Below are 18,334 nucleotides of genomic sequence, written 5' to 3'. Positions count from 1 at the left end.
GGTTAACATATGGTATAATAAAGAAAATTAGGGTCTGTTAAGCAGAATGAAACATAAAATCAATATGATAAAACACCTAAATGTATATGAGATCTAAGAAATGCTATTAAAAATTGTTCTTCAGAGAACTCCTGGTCAGCACATGAATCTAAGCAATGCCTCAAGAATTAAAAGTAGTGAGTTTGTTCGTCAATTTTTTCATAGACCACACACACACACACACACAAAATCTATTTTTTCTTAAGTATGAATTAACTAGGTAATTGGATAAATTTTCTCATAACTCTTGATGTTTTAAAGTATGAACATTATCATCAACATAATAATACCTGAGTTTCTTCAAATATTCAGACTGTATATAGACTCTTGTTAAATCTGAATTACAGTTATTTGATCAAGTGGTTCACAGCTAAGAGAATAGAATGGAAGAAAATGCTGTCAAGGGTTGAGTTCACTTCATATACATGGTAAAAGGCATATCAGATCTGTATTTGTGCAGTGGAATTCACTTATTGATAGACATAGTTTAACATTTATTTGAAAGAGTTTACAATGTGTTTCTATTGTCATTGTTCATTTGGACCTTTATACTAAGACATAAATCAATCATACTCTTCTCAGATAGCCCACAATTTTTCAACTCTAGGCTACCAACTCATGTAGAAATACAGATTTTTTTTTTTAAAGGGAATCCTTGTGATTTTCCTATACATTAAAAGAAAACAAAAAATCCTCTCAGAATCAGATCCCAAAATTCATCAACTCTTCTTCCTACAACAACATGTACACTAACACAGAGTTTGTCAAAACTTTACAATCACTCTTTCCCCATAAATGTTAAAGATTTGTACTGATGTGAAGTTTTAATTTTTAATTTTTTTTTTTTTTGCCTAATTCTATCTTCACTTACAATGCCTTCCCTCTCAAGGGACCAGTCAATTCCTATGCAAATATATTTTGTACCATTTAGCAGGCAAGGCAAACATGCCAATGAATGGCTAAATTCCAAAACCAAGACCCAAGCTGTGGAATACCTTCTGTTCCTATCCCTGAACTCCAATTGCAAATTTCAGATGAATAAACTGAGGAACAAAGTACTGTGGCTGGAAAGGAGGTAAATAGTTTGATCAAGGTCACACACAGAGCGGGAAATAGACACATAATTTTTGTTTTCATCATCTAAATTATTTCCACTAAAGGAAAGTTCTCCAAAATAATTCTTGACAGTTCTTCAGATGCTTATTAAATAAATAACTAAAATAATTATGCAATGAATATAGATGCGCATGTCTTTTCTTAGCTAAACATAAGCTCACATTAAGCAGACCCTAATCAAAGAAATCTCAACTATCTCCTTTTTCTCTTTTGTAGAACAACGATTTCCTCATCATTATATCTTCCTATTGAATGCACTGTTAGGAATGCCAAGGTTTCATAAGGATTCAGACATGTACTGGGAAGTAGCTCAGCAAGGCAAAATTTCCTTCTGCAGAAGGGTGTGCTCAAACACAGTCTGGCAAGCAAGCACACTCCAGGAGCAGTCCTCCTGTGTTAGTCTTTATTCCTAACAGAGCACTGCACTTTGCTCTCCTGGGAGGAACTTGGGGTTTTAATCTACATGACTGGCTAATTGTAAAATGGGGAGGACAAAGGAAAGAGAGATAGTTTAAATGGTTCTGATTTGATAAAGATTGGGAAGCTCAAAAAAGGCTAATTGGGTTATTTAAAGAAATCCATAGGCTATGGAGCTATTGTGTAACTTTTCATTCTGCTCTAATTTCCCTCTGGCTGCCCTTCTTATATTCCAATTTTACATTGAAGGCTACACACTATACTCTGCAAATCAACCACCAGACTTTCTATTTCTCACATGTACTAAGAAAATAAATGGTTGAATTGGCCTACTAAAAGGTTTTATTTTCCTTTGCATGGAAGATTATAATTTATCTTTTATGTGTGTTTATAACAAACTTATTTAAAGAATTTTCTTTACTTTTGTTACAGATCAGTGCTGACTCACTAGAACACTCTGAGGATTGATAAGGGTAATCTTGAGGTATTACAAACTATATACAGTATACAGTATAGATAAGCTTACCTCTCTACATATTTATTAACCTTTTTTAATATTTTATACCTATTTGAATTGAAGATTCTGGATTGAACATAGAGTAAAATTTATTGTATAAGATATCAAAGCAGATTTTTACAGGTCAAAGAGTAATTTTAAAGTATTTTAGAATTATTTTCAATGAAGAGGTATGAATTAAAAGGTATTTCTAATTAGTCCTTATGAATAAAATACACAATTAATTAGAACTCACTTGCCCACATGAGCAAGATATTTATTTTAAACCTTAGATCCCACTTGTAAACCAAATACATTTTCCAGTGAATCTTTTCTATTTTATCTTATTTTTAAGTGTGTATTTTTCTCCTGACTGAGAAAAAGGAATGAGAGAGGAGACTTGAATAATAATTCAGTTTACAGAGCTCTATATGACTTTAGTCATCTTCTTCTGAAACACCTCTTTGCTGTGAATGAAATTGTCCTTCTTGGAAAGTCTTCATTTGCCAAATTGCACCAAAGTCTAAGCATGCTATGCACTGAGTTAGAAAATGAATTATTCAAATACTATCCCTCAATGTCTGAGTTTCAGAGGTTTACAAAACGATTTGTGTGTGATTTTTCATTTCCAAAGGCCAATAACTTCCTCCAGGTGCTTTATTTTAGTATTTTCTATCCTCTAGTAATTATATATTGCATTTGAAAATAGCAAGGAGCCATGAGTGTAAGGAGGTATGAATAATCTTTCTGAGAAATTATATATGAGCAAACGGATGCCACATGAAGTGGATTAATAAGTTAATTGTCTAAATGGAAAACACATCTCATGCAATTTCAGGCCATTAATGAGATCAAGAATCCCAACTGGAAGAAAGCAGTGATTTTTATGCCATCAGAAGCTAGATTTTTATGCCATCAGAAGCTAGAGTTTTGCCCTTACCACTTTTTTGATTTTGTACATTAATTGTTCTCTTTGGAAATTTTTTAAAAGTCAGAAAAAAGAACACTTAGTTGTTATCTCTGCACTGCTCAAAACAACTAATGACTGTAAGAATACTAGACCTGCAATTAAATAAAGTAAACAAAGATCTTGAAATATTATTTTCAGTATCTCAGTTTCTTTATAAAAACATGGTGACCTAAACAATAGTAAACTTGCTACTTAGCATGTAAAAAATTTTAATGTTCATATGGCCTCAAATCAAAAGTAAGCATTACCATCTTTTTATACTTTTATATTTGAAAAATATAAATTACCAAGTATGTTATTTATTCCCTTTACTAAAAACTGTTAGTCGATTAGCTTTCCATCAAGCAAAGGAGCAATCATGAAAAGGAAAATATTTATAACTTTCATAAGTTATACAATAAATGTCTTGCCTAACTTCAGGTTTCCTTTGTGTTACATAATTAGTGAAAATTTAAATTATATGTCCAAAATAAACTATTACAGATTTTATTGAATGAATAAGTATACCTTCCATTTATTGACAGTCTGTGTTGAGATTTTCCTAGACACTTAAGGTGGGGAGAACAATGACCACCAAATATGTCCTTGTCCTTGTCCTAAGAACTAAAGCTTGTGAATACAGTATGTTATGTGGCAAAAGGAATTGAGTTTGAAGATGCCATTAAAACTGATTTCCAGCTGAATTTCAGATGGGAGATTATTCTCATTGACCCAGTGTAATCATATGAATCCTTAAAGTTGGACAGTGGGCAAATGTTAGGGCCATAGTGACATAATATGACAAGGACTCAATCTGCCTTTGTTGGCCTTGACGAAGGACAATGGCTGTGATACTAGGAATGCAGACAGTCTTAAGCTACTAAAAGAAAGAAATGGTTTCTCCCTTAAAGCTTCAGATAGGAAAGCAGCTCTGTTCACACCTTAATTTAGGTCCTTTAAGAGACCTATGTTAATACTCCCTCAGAGAAATAGCATAATATATTTCTTTTTTTGAAGGCAATTTGTTCTAATTTGGTATGGAAAAACTAAAAACTAATACAAGAGTCATATATTAATTCTTAATTGTTGTATTTTCTCAAGTCATTTTTGACTTTTATTTGTAAGTTGCAAGAGAGAGTATTGGTCTTGGATGTTATTGTAAAAAGTAATATAAGCTCTTTTTTCTGGGCTGGAACTATGGAGGATGCTGAAGAGAAGAAAAGTTCCTGCTGTGCCAGAAACCCTTAAGAAACAGTGAATGAATTTTGCAGAGCTAAAGGTAAAGTTTTTGAGAATGAAGTTTGCCTAAAGGCGCTTTAAAAGGCAAAGAGGAAGAGAATGAATCTATGAAAAAGCCAAGCACTATCACAAAGAATATAGGCAGATGTACAGAACGGAGATTCAAATGTCTAGGATGGCAAAAAAAAGTTGGCAAATTCTATGTACCTTCAGAATGCAAATTGGCATTTGTCATCAGGACCAGAGGAATCAATGATATAAGCCCAAAGACCATTAGGAGTTGCAGCTTTGCCTTCCCCATACCCTCAATATTACCTTTGTTAAGCTCAGCAGGCTTTAGTTAACATGCTGTGGATCACAGAAACACACACTGTATGGGGTTACCTGAATCTAAAGTCCATGAATGAACTAATCTGCAAGTGTAGATATGGCAAAATCAATAAGAAACAGATTACCATGACAGATAACACTTTGATGGATTGATCTCTTCATAAGTATGGCATTATTTGCATGCAGAATCTGATTCAAGAGATCTACATTGTCAGAAAATTATTAAAAGGAGCAAATAACTTTTTCTGGTCCTTCAAATTATCTTCTTCACAAGGCAGAATGAAAAAAATGACCACCTATTTTGTTGAAGGAGGGGATGCTGGCAACAGAAAAGAACCCATCAACGCTCATTAGAAGGATGAACTAAGATATCTCCCATGGTATTTTTGTAATCAGCTCAGCTAATAAATAGTACCTGCTCTCAAAAGAAAAAAAAAGTATTAAAAGTCTAATCCATGTTTGACTTTCTCTGTTCATTTCTTCCTATCATACCACAGTATTTCCTCACAAGATGTGAATTTACTGAAAGTTTTTGTAAACATATAGCTTCACACCAAGGCAATGAATATTGATATTCTTATTGCTATTGATAACAGTAACAGTATTAACAGTGTGATCATATACTATCAAATACACGGAATCTCAAATGTACATATGAAATGACAGAAAACATATTTGTCAAATTTAACAGTTAATTCTTCTCTGAAGAAACTTAATTCAGAAAAAGAGCCTTGCTACATTTGCATTTAGTGGTCCAGAACGACCTCTTGAAAATATAATAGAAATATTTTTAAAAGTCAATAGTAAATATTGAGATGCAACAGCAGAGTGTCATATTCACAACTGGTGGAAATACAAAATCATATGGCTTTTTTGAAAGACAGTTTGGCAATTTCATACAAAATACACTTTAACCATAGAAGTAAAAAATCATATTCTTGATGTTTAACAAAAAAGCTGAAAACCTATGACCACCCCAAACTGTGCCAATGCATGGTATAGAAGCTTGTTTACAGTTGCCAATACTTGGAAGCAACCAAGATGTCCTCCAACAGGGGAAACAATAAATTGAATGTGATATATTGAAACAATGGAATAACATTCAGCACTAAAAAGAAATAAGCTATCAAGTCATGAAAAGAAATGGAGGAGATGTAAATGTATATTACTAAGTGAAAAAAAAATCTGAAAAGGCTACAACTGCTACAACTACTCAATGACTGTATACCACCTACTATATATATGACATTTACAAAAAGACAGAAATGTGGAGATAATAAAAAGATCAGTTGTCACTAGGGGTTAGGGGAGTGATAAATAAGTAAGCACAGAGTGTTTTTAGGGCAGTGAAATTATTCTGCATGTTACCACAATGTTAGTATATGCTATTATACATTAGTCAAAACCCACAGAATATATAGGAGTGAACCCTAAAGGAACCCATGTGATAATGATATGTTAACGCAGGTGTTTGGACTCTAACACTTACCACAAGTCTGTTGTAGATGTTGAGAAGGCTGCTATATGTAGTACAAAGGGATTTATGGGAAATTTCTATATCTTTAGCTCCATTTTACTGTGAACCTAAATCTACTATTAATAAATAAAACACATTGATAACTTATTAAATATACAGACTTAATCAAATCTCCTACAAATTATACAAAAAGCAATTAAATGTATATAGAAAAAGTAAAGATTATCACTCTATTAAGAAAAAAATGTTGGCTATCATGAAAACTAGAAATAAAAAGGAGAATCAGAGTGAATGAAATTATTTGTAAATAACTAGAATCTATTAGTTAAATGGAGATATTCCCAAACCCACAAGGATTAAGAGTGAGGTGAAAAATAGAAGAGTATCAGATAAGTGAATATTTGTAGTATATTTTTCATATTTGTTAAGGTAAAAAAAAATGATTAGATACAAAAAATCTGGTGTGTCATTGAGGGCACAAGTGGAGTTTGGATCAGCATTTATTACAGCAATGTAATTTATTTACTATAGCATGACTAGGATACCACTGGCCAGCGGAGATTAAGTCAAGTCACAGAAAGAATTTCATAAGAGAATGGACAGAAGTGAAAGGAATAAGAAGAAATTCATGAGAAATGGAGGTGGGAAAGGGAAAAAAAAAAGGCAGAAGACATTTGGAGAGAGAATGGTATAATCGAGGATCTGAAATTTTAGATACAAAAATACCTCACCAGATTATATCAAGTTATTCAACACTCCTTTGTAAATTTCTGACCAATAAGAGTTAAACATTCATTAAGCATTACATGGAATAGAGAAATTATTATATCATATTATTGTGTAGCTGTAGTTTGAGGGAAATGATCTGGTAAAAAGATCTTTAGAAACACTAGAAATGTTATTACTCCATTTCATTAAAAGATATTTCATCATTATGTCATTTATTAACTGTCTTTGTGTATTTATAATCCAAAGACAGTTATTGGTTACCTTTTATACATCAGGTGTTATGCTGAATTCTGGTATACAGGAAAAAGATTCTATTCCTGTTTTCACGATGCCTTTTTTTTTAAAATCATCTATTTTTTTTAATGTATTTTCACAATGTTTTGAATCCCTTAAAGATTTAATTAAAATTTAGTAAAAAAAATAAGTGCATTTATTCAGTTTAAATGGTGTCATTTTAATAATATTTATAATTTTAAAATTAAATAAAGGTTAAATTTTGCTTGCTGACTTATAATTTTATATATTTATTATAATATTATTTAAATTCATAGTGATAGTATTTCATAAAGTTTAAGTCTTCCATACCAAATATAAAACAAAGTGTATTAGCTTTTCATTGCTGGCAAAAATAATTGAGAAAAAAACTGAGAAAAGATTTATGCTCTGGGTTTCAGAGGTTTCAGACATGATTGGCTGGCTCCATTGCTCTGGCCTGAGGCAAGGTAGAACATCATGGCAGAAGCATGTGGAGAACGGCAGTTTCTTACCTCATGGCAGCCAAGAAGCAGTAAGAGAGAGAAATATGAACTGGGGGACAAGGTATATTCTTCCATGATGAACCTCCAGTGACTACTTCCTTTAACTACGCCCCACACCTACATTTGCTAATCCATTGATGAGATCAGAGCCTCATGATCCAATTACCTTCTGGAAGGCCTTATGTCTAAACCTTGCTGCATTGTAGAACAAGCCTTCAGCTTCAATCAGTGGGGGATACTTCATATACAAACCTTAAAATAGAGCAAACATAAATGAACCAAATAGCTGCAATACTCATTTTTGAAAAAAATGAGAAATAACATTTCATCAGAATAAGAGACCAGTTTGCTTTAAATAATATTAGTACTGAAAGAAGAAGAGAAATCATCAACTTATATAAACTATTGCTTAGGTAACATTTCTTTTTTTCTTTGTTAAACATTCATTCCATAGTGTAAAGCCTTTTAGGCAATCTCTAATGGATACAGGAAGACCAGCAAAATGGCATCAAACGTGGTGGTTTATGAAGTATGAATCAATTGGCATAAAATGTAGTTTAGTACTCACATAAAAGCAGGCGACTACTGCAGATAAATAATCAGGTTATTTAATAAATATAGCTGTAGAAAAATAATAATTATTGGATTACATTATAAAATGCTGACACTATGAAGAATTTTCATAAATGGTAAATTTACAGTGAAATATAGAATACGACATTTAAATATATTATTCATTTTATAGTAATAATTTAAATGTAATTGTATTTTAAATGTTATCAGAACTTATCTTTGCCTTGAATTTTGGTAAAATTTATCAATATTCCTTCCAAACTTAGAAAATATCTTTGTATCATTTTAAAAATATGTCTGTATCGTATTTTAACTACTCATTTCCTTTTGTAAGCAGGTGAGGCACATAATGTGTTTATACAAACTTCAATATTAAAATATGCTTCACAATGTATCCTCCCTTTGATTTTTAATTCTGCTTAATATAATAGAATGTTCAGAGTGAAATTTTTTTGGAGAGACTGTATTAGTTCAAACTGATGAGCAACCAACATGGAATGTCAAAGTCATGAGTAATGCTAAATAGCAACTCTCTCAGAAACCACTTGAAAATATGCCCCATTCAAAACAGTATGATTTAGAATTTACCTTCACAGCCAATTCCCTTTCTATGTATGGTGATCATTATCAGTAATATAATTTTCCAATTATGGAATAATAAAGTGAAAGTAAGGAAATCTGAAAAGCCACAAAAATAAGAAAATACTGTTTATAGACATCAATATGTACTTACTACTGCCCTCCTGATATTTGTGTTTGGCAGGGGTTCTTTGATGAACTTATTTTAATGTCTATTGCAGAAGAAATGTGGATATCAAGACCATCTTTGAACAAGTAAGATTCAGTCACAAATAAGTCTCTTGGGGAAAAATATCAATTGTTCTTTCACATTGTACAATCTAAAAACACAGATATGAAAATAAATTATTGGGTATATATTATGGTTGATATATATTGGAATAGCAAGCTTTAATCCCAATTTTTTATGTTTAGCCAAGAGGGAACTATTGAACTATATGAGATTTTACACATCTTTCAACTAAATTAAAGATACAAACATTAAAGTTAACACTTGGGATATCATGAAGATTTGTGTGGCTCTCTAGGGTGCCATAACCCATAAAGTAAGGGAAGAATCCATAAATGAGCTTTTTCGTTTTCAGTCAAAGTATTGGTGAGTATCTTTTAAATTAAAAATTTTGGAAGGCCACTAAGAGTTGTGTGGAATAGAAAAGATCTGGCAGAGTTGAGCCAGGGGATAGGAATGATCAGAAGAAAATGAGAATTGTTCTATGCTTCTGAACAGATCTATGAAAACTAAGTGATAACCTATTTATTGTATATCATCCAGTGAAAGTCCATTTCAGAAATTTTCTGAAATATACATTGACCATCTTTATACCAATATTAAAAAATTGTAATTGAGAATACCTAGAAAGAACATATTACTATTAACCTAATTAACATAGTATGACAGAATTACACTAAACAACTGACTAATTCCTGGTACTTTAAAAGTTACCAGACAGATTATTTGAAGTAAGTCTTGTTTTGCGTTTCTGAAGGCTTTTTAAACAATCAGAAGTAATTTTAAAGAGCTGGAAATAAAACAGTTCAAAAACATTTTCAGTCTTCATCTAAATAGAAGAATCTTACTATAGTATTTTGATAAAGTAGTTAGATATTTACAACAGCATTAATATTGTTCAAAGTAAAGATGCCAATAACTTAAAACTATATAAGAAATTCATTTTGATAATGTGGAGAATGAAAAATAGATGATTAATTTTTAACAAATCATGAATTTTATTAACAGTTCAAAATCCCAACAAAGGGCCATTAGGGGCACATGCAGACGCAGACCAAGCATACCATCTTTATAATGAGTAGTAAAACACAGCTAATAATCTCTGTAAAACAAAATAAAACCATTAATCATTTTGCAGCCAACCCACAAGGGTCCATCCTTTTCTGGCCACTTGGAGCCAAGTGATGAAGTTGTGCTGGCCAGGCTGAGTACTGAGGGCAATCCTGAATTCTGTGTTTGGCAGGCATTCCCAATACAGTGGCCACAATGCCAGAAATTTCTGGTTATTTCATATCCATTTCCTCAGTTTCACTGATGGTGTTTAGAGCTTTGGTTTTGAGAATATTTGGGATATCAAAGATGCCCCCATGGACTCACGGCTTCCTCAAGAGAGGATGGCTTACATTTCCCTTCTCTGCTTCCCTCAGCTCTCTCCTACACAAGATAGGAGAATGGAGGTCATCTGAATCACAAGTTATTTTTATGCAAATTCTTATTATGCAAGGACATATCATTAGAGGCACAGGGAGAGTACTGCTGGTAGAAACTTTCAGCCACCAGCCATCTTCAAAATCATCTGAACCAGGTGCTAAGAGCCACAGCCAAGTAATATGATGCATGGCATTTTTGGTTGAAAGGTGACGCCAGCAAGCCATTGAGATGATATGATTATGTTAAGATCTGAATTCATATGGATATTGGATTCCTGCTGTCCACCTCAGCCTGCTTGGGACTCCTGGAGAGTTCCCATTGGTTGGGGAAGTGCTGTAGGAGGGAATTCCGGAGGAGGGACTTCCTGTTGGGGTCCAGGAGAATGTGGCGTGGGTCGGTCAGCAATCTCTGCGGGAGCGTATGGGGCATTGGCGGCAGTTTCAAAAATAAAGTTTGTTCCTGTTTGAGTGGCTCATGATTTTGTGCCCAGCCAGACTGCTGCAACCAGGTACCCTGCCCAGGGCAGCAAATCCTACCCTTGGTTAATACAAGTGTAAAAAACTTAGGTCCTCCACCCCACTTTGGTTTATTCTAATCAAAGCTCCCCTCGGCTCTCAGAGGACTTTGTTAAAACTTCAATGCAGTTTAACTTTTCCCTCTGCTTAATCTTGCTTTTCCCCTTTTTTGTCCATAGCTGGTGATCTCCAAATCACCTCCCAACAAATTTCCTAGAGTTTCTTACCATCTCAGTAGTTAGAATCTGTGAAAATAAAGGAGAATTAATAAAAGTGGGGGACAGCTAAATTTGGAAAATACTCAATTTAATTTCATGACTTTAGAAATGTTCAGATGCCTAGAAACGGGAATATAGAAAGGAGATGGTAGTACTTAGACAAGTATGGAGGCCAGAAAGCACTGTGGATGAAAAAGGACTGTGGTGGACCCAGACAGATCTGGCTAGAATTCTGTTTTATTACTTATTACCTGTTTGGCACCATGTCACTTACAAAGTCTCCTACAGCAGACCTGGCAGAGTGGCAGCCCTTGGGCTACATTTGATTTGTTTTACAGTAAAAGCAAACACGATTCAATTTCCATCCTTAAATATAGGAATATTTAAAGTAAAAATCCACATATCTAAATTCTTTTGAAAAAACTAAAATCTGAAAATGCTTAGCTCCCCTGAGCACATGGTGACAATTGTGTGCTAAAGGGTCCTATCCCCCTTCAATAAAGAAGACACTTTCCTAGTGTATCATGTATTACGGCTTTTTTTGATAATTTATGTTACTTGGCTGATTCATTTGCAAAATGAGTTACATGAAGGTAACATCACCTATCTTTTCAATAAATATATTGGATATAAAACACCTAATGCAGATCTAGTTATATAATAAGCAGATAGTCACAAAAAGCCATTGTAGTATTTATTATGGTAGTGCTGGCATTATTGACCAGATATAAAAGAGGATACAGCCAATATAGAATACCTTGGCTGTAATTAAGAACATAAGCTACATAGCAAGCAGATAAGACCCATGATCAGGTGATATACTAGAATTTATGAGCAATTAAATAGTAAATTCCATACTTAAATTAGAGGAAACATTTTTAACTATTTCTATAAGTTATTTCATTTAATTTATCACAAATGCATCTACGACATATTAAGTCTAAATAATGACTAATGTGTTTACAGAGAACATTTCCAAATATCTGTTTTTTTTTTATTTTTTAATTAATCTTTTTGTATTTTTAAAAATTGCAACCCAACTATCCTGGGGAAAGGAACATATGCTGTCACCTAATAAAAACTACTCTGAATTTTTGGAAAATTTTTTGTGAAATAATCAATAGTCTCTAGATTCTCCCTGCCAATTAAATCTCATCTCAGTGACAGGAACCCAAAAAAGCAACAGTAGCTACTATCTCCTTTAAAGAATTCTTGGTTACATAATAATAAGCGAACTTTATATTACCATTATTGTAAATAACAACTGAAACTGTGCTTGGAAAGAAATATTTACTAAGCCAAAAGCATTAAAGCACTTTAGTATAAATTTTTAAAAACATAAATATATATTTTGGATCAATATAAGCTTTTCAGACTTTTTCACACATTGAGACATAATAACCACATATCAAACTATGGTGATAAAAGTACATTCAAAGTGTCCACACTTGGAAACATGAAAAATATTGCCAAGGAATATCATATTACTTTGCCACACTTGTATACGTCCTCACAAAGAACTGTCTTCAGAGCTTGCCAGAAAATCCTTCCAAAAAAAGAAATAATTGAAAGGAAACGAAATGTTGATATGGTACACAATGTTTGTTTTCTACCTATTCAGTCCTTCTTAATTGCTAACAGAATTTCTATTTTATCTGAATTTATACTTCATGTTCAGACATTTACTGTCTCATTACTCTGGGCAATGAATCATGATTGCTCTAATGCAGTTATGATGATGCTGTTCCTTGATTTTTCCAGTCTGGACTATGTGTAGAATAGCTGTATTATCATATGGGGCCAATAAAACTAAGTGTACATCTGCTTGGGGGTATTCTGGAAAAGCTTTTGCCATCTTTATGAAAAGAGAATAGATGAAGCTATTACAGCCCTTTTGCTTTTTCTCCATCCTCTTGCTTTAATTTTGGATATGATATTTGTTGCTGAGGCAGTCTGCCACCTGGTAAATCCAAATTGCTCTATTTTTATTTTTTAAATAATAGCTAACATTTGTAAAGAGTTTAGTACATGTGACAGCATGTGACAGCACGCTCTGTGGCTCATTGCATTCTAGCTCATGTAATTTCAACTATCCAAGCAGTGTATTACATATGTGTACACAGGAGGAAACTGAAGGTCAGCAAGAAAAACTGATGAACTGAGTTGCCTGTGGTTACATTGGTAGCTGCTAGAAAAATTGGAGTTGGAACCCAAGATTGACACTAGCAGCATGGATATATATATATACTGCCTTCCTAAAAAATGAAAGCTACCTCAATGTTTATAGAGCAAATAGCCAGTGCTCGAAAAGTCAACAGACTCCACACCATCAAGAAATTGGCAAGCCTGTTTGGCTAACGACACCTTTATTATAATTTTTCATCAATGACTAAAAGCTCCATTAAGAGGTAAGAATAAATCTGAAGTTTTTCTCTGGTTTGAGAGAAATCCTTAATGTGCATTAGTTGCAGCCAATTCTCAGAATAATTTCATGAATTCAACCTCTTTTTAGAGACCAGAATTAAGTCAACTTAAGTGTGGTTTTGGAAGAACAGCCAGACCCTTTATGTCCTTAGATATCCCCATCAGGGGCTACTTCACTAAAATGTTTTGTCCATTAATACAGGGACTGTGTCAAAAGAAGGGCATGTGGAAGCAAAGAGTCTCCTCTTTGTCTAATATGATAATAAGTATGAATGAATACTTCAAATGCTTAAAGATACAGAGAGTTAATTGCAGACAAAGCAGATAGGTTTCAATGCCAAGATTAATCATGCTACAGTTGGTAAAAGAGAAATATGTTAGTTTTCTATGGCTGCTGTAATAAAATACCACTAATTCAGTGGATTAAAATATTGAAAAATTGTAATGTTACAGTTCGATAGGTCAGCAATCGGACAAAATCAAGGGTCTAGGGGGACTGAGTTCCTTTCTGGAAGGGAATATTTGTTTCCTTGCGGTCTTCAATTTCTAGAAGCTTCTGACATTTCTTAACTCATGGCCCCATCTTCCATCTCTGAAGCCAACAGTGAAGGGTCAGGTTGAAGTCCACCCCCTGTCATCTTCTCTATTGGAAACCAGGGAAAAGTTCTCTGCTTTTAAGAACCCATGAGCTTAGATGGGGCCCACTTAGTTATCCATAATGATCTCTCCATCACAAATTCCATTGTGCTGATAAAATCTGCAAAGTCTCTTTTTCTTTATAAGGTAACTTATTTAGGGTTCTAGTGAGTAGAACGTGGACATTTTTGGGTGTCATTAATGTACCTTTGACAGTGCAATAAAGGTTTACAAGTGCACAGTTACAAGAAAGTGAAAAAAGGCACTATTTTACTGGATCCATAACACTTGGATCAGTGCTAAGTTCATGAAAGTACCAAGAGAAAAATATTTTTTGAATTAGAGAAGTTTGCTTGAAATTTGCTCTGGTGACAGTAATAAAGTGTATAAAAAGATGGCTTATAAGATGTCCTCAAGTCGAAATATCCTGCATAATATCTAAAACATAATATAAAATACTTAATTGATAAATGAGTTAACTGTATTCATTAAGAAAAGGTTGAATCTATGGGCAATTCTTCCAGTATGTCATAATTGTCAGAAATAACTGATAATCAACCTAAAAAAGTACATAAGTTACCTCCACAGGAAGATGGGACATAAGCTTAAAATACAAATGGCCATAGCTAATGAACCAGGTATTTTCCATTATCCCTATGCCATGATCTGTTCTTTTCCCTGGTTGTCAGACATGCATAACATACATTAACAAGTTCCTTTGCTCACTAGCTTGTGGTTATGTTTAGACAGTGAGACATCCAAGGGAAGAGTGGAATCAAAGAAGATAAGAAGGAAACAGAAGGCAAGGTTATCTTTCCCCTGGCTCCTTCCAAATTGCCTCGGGCTGGATGCATTCAGCACCCTAAGGTCCAATTTCATCTTTACTTCACTTTCTATACAAGACATTCTTCCTTTTAGTGGAGATAATTTCATTTTTCATGTGTCCTTTTATACCATACAAAGGTAATGGCTTCAATCTGGGCATAATCCTTGTGATATTTCGATATTTTATTCCCGCATTTCCAAATATTTTTGTGAAACTCTCCTGAGTTATCAAATTTGTTTTGTTTTGTTCTTTCCTGCAAAGATCCACGATTGGCATTGCCATGGATACAGCATTTGTGGCTTAAAAAGTAGGAAAAATTATCAGAGAACGTTAAAGAAAATGAGTAGCAAGAATATACTCTACTTTCATGTATATTAAAAGGAAAAACAAAAATATTGAAAATAAAGAATAAATGCCAAGGTAAAGAACTGTCACTTTTTTCTCTTATTGTATCAAGTAGAAAATGATGCAATTGATTTCATATTTTGAATTATATATAAGCAATGGGAATATATTGGAAGATAAATATCAATAAAGATCCTGATTAACAATATAATGTATAAAAGTTTTTATAGTGTGAGTTATGGATACATTCAGAGAAGTTAAAGTGGTCATCCAGAGGCCTGGTAGATAAGGCATGCCCCCAACATGAGTAGTTCAAAATGTAACAAAACAAATTCTTTCCCTCCTTGAGAATGTTTTAACATCTGGAATATTAGATGTTATATTTCTCTCATTCACACTTAATTGCACATGTACAACTAATAAAATCTTTAACTGTGTGCACTATGGATGCAAAATGGAAAAATATTAGTTAATACATCTTTACTTAATTTTTATTATAATGCAAAATAATTAATGTCAAGCGAAATGCTGAGGACCACAGTCTTTACTGTGAATTCTAAGATGTACAAAGTTCATAATATTGAAACAATTTTCTTCTTATTAATTGGTATTGATGGATGTTTAATGAGGTATCTTAGTTAAGCTAGTGATTATTATTGTCAAAGTTTAAACAGAACAATAATTAGTGAATTTGATGACTACTATTTTCCTTTAGTTAGTATTTAGTATTTAATAATCAAAACACATCATTTACATGTATTCTAAGTATGCCCCTTATGATTTTCCTGGTATTCAAATCATTCTGACATTTACAAAGGTGAAATTAAAATTGCAGAGTTGAAACCATGAAGAACACAAGCTTATACAAAAGCAAATTCTCATAGGAATTTAACAACAAACAGTACAAGTTACCAGTCAAATTATGAGCCATAAATTCTCACCTAGAAATAAGAAAAGTGGATTTGTATTGAATATATACAAACATTCAAAACAATAGTATATATAAAAGTAAGTGAACATTTTTAATAGAAAATAAAAGGGAAGACATTTGTGGCCAAAACATGTGTTTAAAACTTTTATTCTACTACCATTTCATCTAAGTTGAAACCCTCAGGGAAAATTCTCCTACTAGCAAGATTTTGGTTCTCTATCTGCATTACAACAAAATGTGTTCCTATATGACTGCTATTATGCAAAGTTTTTTTTTTTAATGTTTTGTCCATTATATCACTTTTATCAAAGTAAAAACTCCTAAAGAAAAAAAAAGCTGGATTCCTTGGTTATCATATTTTTGAGCAAAAAATACACCTCTGCAAATCTCCCATTGAGAACATAGTAATTACTTAAGTTGGCAGAACACATCTGGCATAATAAAGAGGGGAATATAAAAGTCCTTGATGTAACCAAAGTGTTTATCAGTTTTAGAACACTCCAGTTACTGCCAGATTCAAGAAAATATTTAATTAGGCATTGGCTCTCTTTTCATCTTCACTAATTTAAGGTGCTGCCCTCCTTATTCTCATGGGTGCTGAAAGAATCAGAAGCACAACCTGCATCAAATTCTACTCCCTAAATATCTCCATTAGTAACTATGATGATAAGTCAAAATCTTTCACTAGTGAGCTAAGGGAAGTAAAATCTGCATTCATTTACAGAAAGATAAGTTACCCTAAACACTCTCATGCTTTTAAGTACTTCCTTAAAATTTGGAACTTCTCCAGTGTAGCTCCTAAATTTTTGGGAGTGCTTTCAGCTGGCTGGTACACACTAATTTAGTAGCAATATAAACTCATATGTGAGTCATCCCTGATGTACAAAAACAGATGAACAATGTAGGCATCCAGATGCGACCACATATAATTGATACATCCCAATTGTTATGAGAGTTTTTAAAAATACATTCCAATTTAACTACATATGTGTTTTAAAAATACATATATAACAGTTACTATTATGACATTATGTAAAAATGTGGATGTGTAACTGATGTGATTCTGCAATCTTTGTAATATTTTGAATAACCAATAAAAAAATTAAAAAAATTAAAAAATACATATATTTTAAAGTTAATTGAGTATTTACTGCAAAATTAATCCATTTTTCAAATAATGCACAGATGTGAAAAATGCAAAATTCACCTTTGTAACTCTCTGTCTCCCTCCCTCCCCTTCTGGTTTTGTTTGCTTCTTTGTATGTGTGTTTGGCAGTGTTATAGAACAATCCTGGGCCTCACACCTGGGAGGCAAGTGCTGTATCACTGGGCTACACCCTCATCCCTACTGTCACTCTTCTATACTTAGTCCTTCTACTCAATACTTTCTAATCTAACTATAAACAAAAATTGTTGTCTTGGCTTCCAAGCTTCTAAGTTCATTTTAATTTCATAATCAATCATGAATATTTTTCTATGGTAGTAAATATAAGCCCTCTTTTGTTTTAATGAAAAGACTATCACAAATAAAGGATGTTTTATAATTTATTTGAACATTTCTTTAATATTAGTATCTAGTTTCCTCCAGATATTTTTTAACAGTAATGCTGAATTAAACATGTTATATAAAAGAGAAGAAATACTAATTTTGGTAATAATACCCAGTACTTCTAGAATTCTTTGGTTTTAAAATGTGCAAAATTAAAATTATGCTATTTTATTTGATGAGTTTGTACAGGTGATAGTGGTGGCTGTAAATTATCTCAATGAAAATGTTAACACCTCTCTAGTTGCTTTGTTTTATCTGAAATATGAAATTCATGCTTACTCTCATCACTTTAAATACTTTTGTTCTTGAGTTTACTCTATTAACACATTGTTTTGTTATGATCATCATAAGCCAGACCATCTCTTTTCCCTCCCTGGTGCTGCCTTAAGTGGTCTTCTAGGACATCCTTGTTTTTTGCCATGCCAGGAATTGAACGTGGGGTCTTGTGCATGCTATCACTTAACTATACATACAGCTCCAGATGTATTATGTTTTTGTTATGGTTGTTGCTGTTTTGGTACTGGGATT

The 18,334-nt window shown here is 32.9% G+C and overlaps 1 protein-coding gene and 1 pseudogene across 1 annotated transcript in view; one reads left to right on the top strand and one right to left on the bottom strand.

Annotated features, from left to right (window-relative positions):
* The window catches only part of Ccser1 (coiled-coil serine rich protein 1), a 1,027,931-nt gene that overhangs the window by 805,725 nt on the left and 203,872 nt on the right, over nucleotides 1–18,334 (bottom strand). The window lies entirely within an intron of this gene.
* LOC113194211 (large ribosomal subunit protein uL30 pseudogene) lies at nucleotides 4,222–4,953 on the top strand (annotated as a pseudogene).

The sequence above is a fragment of the Urocitellus parryii genome, chromosome 10, assembly GCF_045843805.1.
Source record: "Urocitellus parryii isolate mUroPar1 chromosome 10, mUroPar1.hap1, whole genome shotgun sequence".
NCBI classification, from domain to species: Eukaryota; Metazoa; Chordata; class Mammalia; order Rodentia; family Sciuridae; genus Urocitellus; species Urocitellus parryii.
This window is presented reverse-complemented; position numbering and strand designations above follow the sequence as displayed.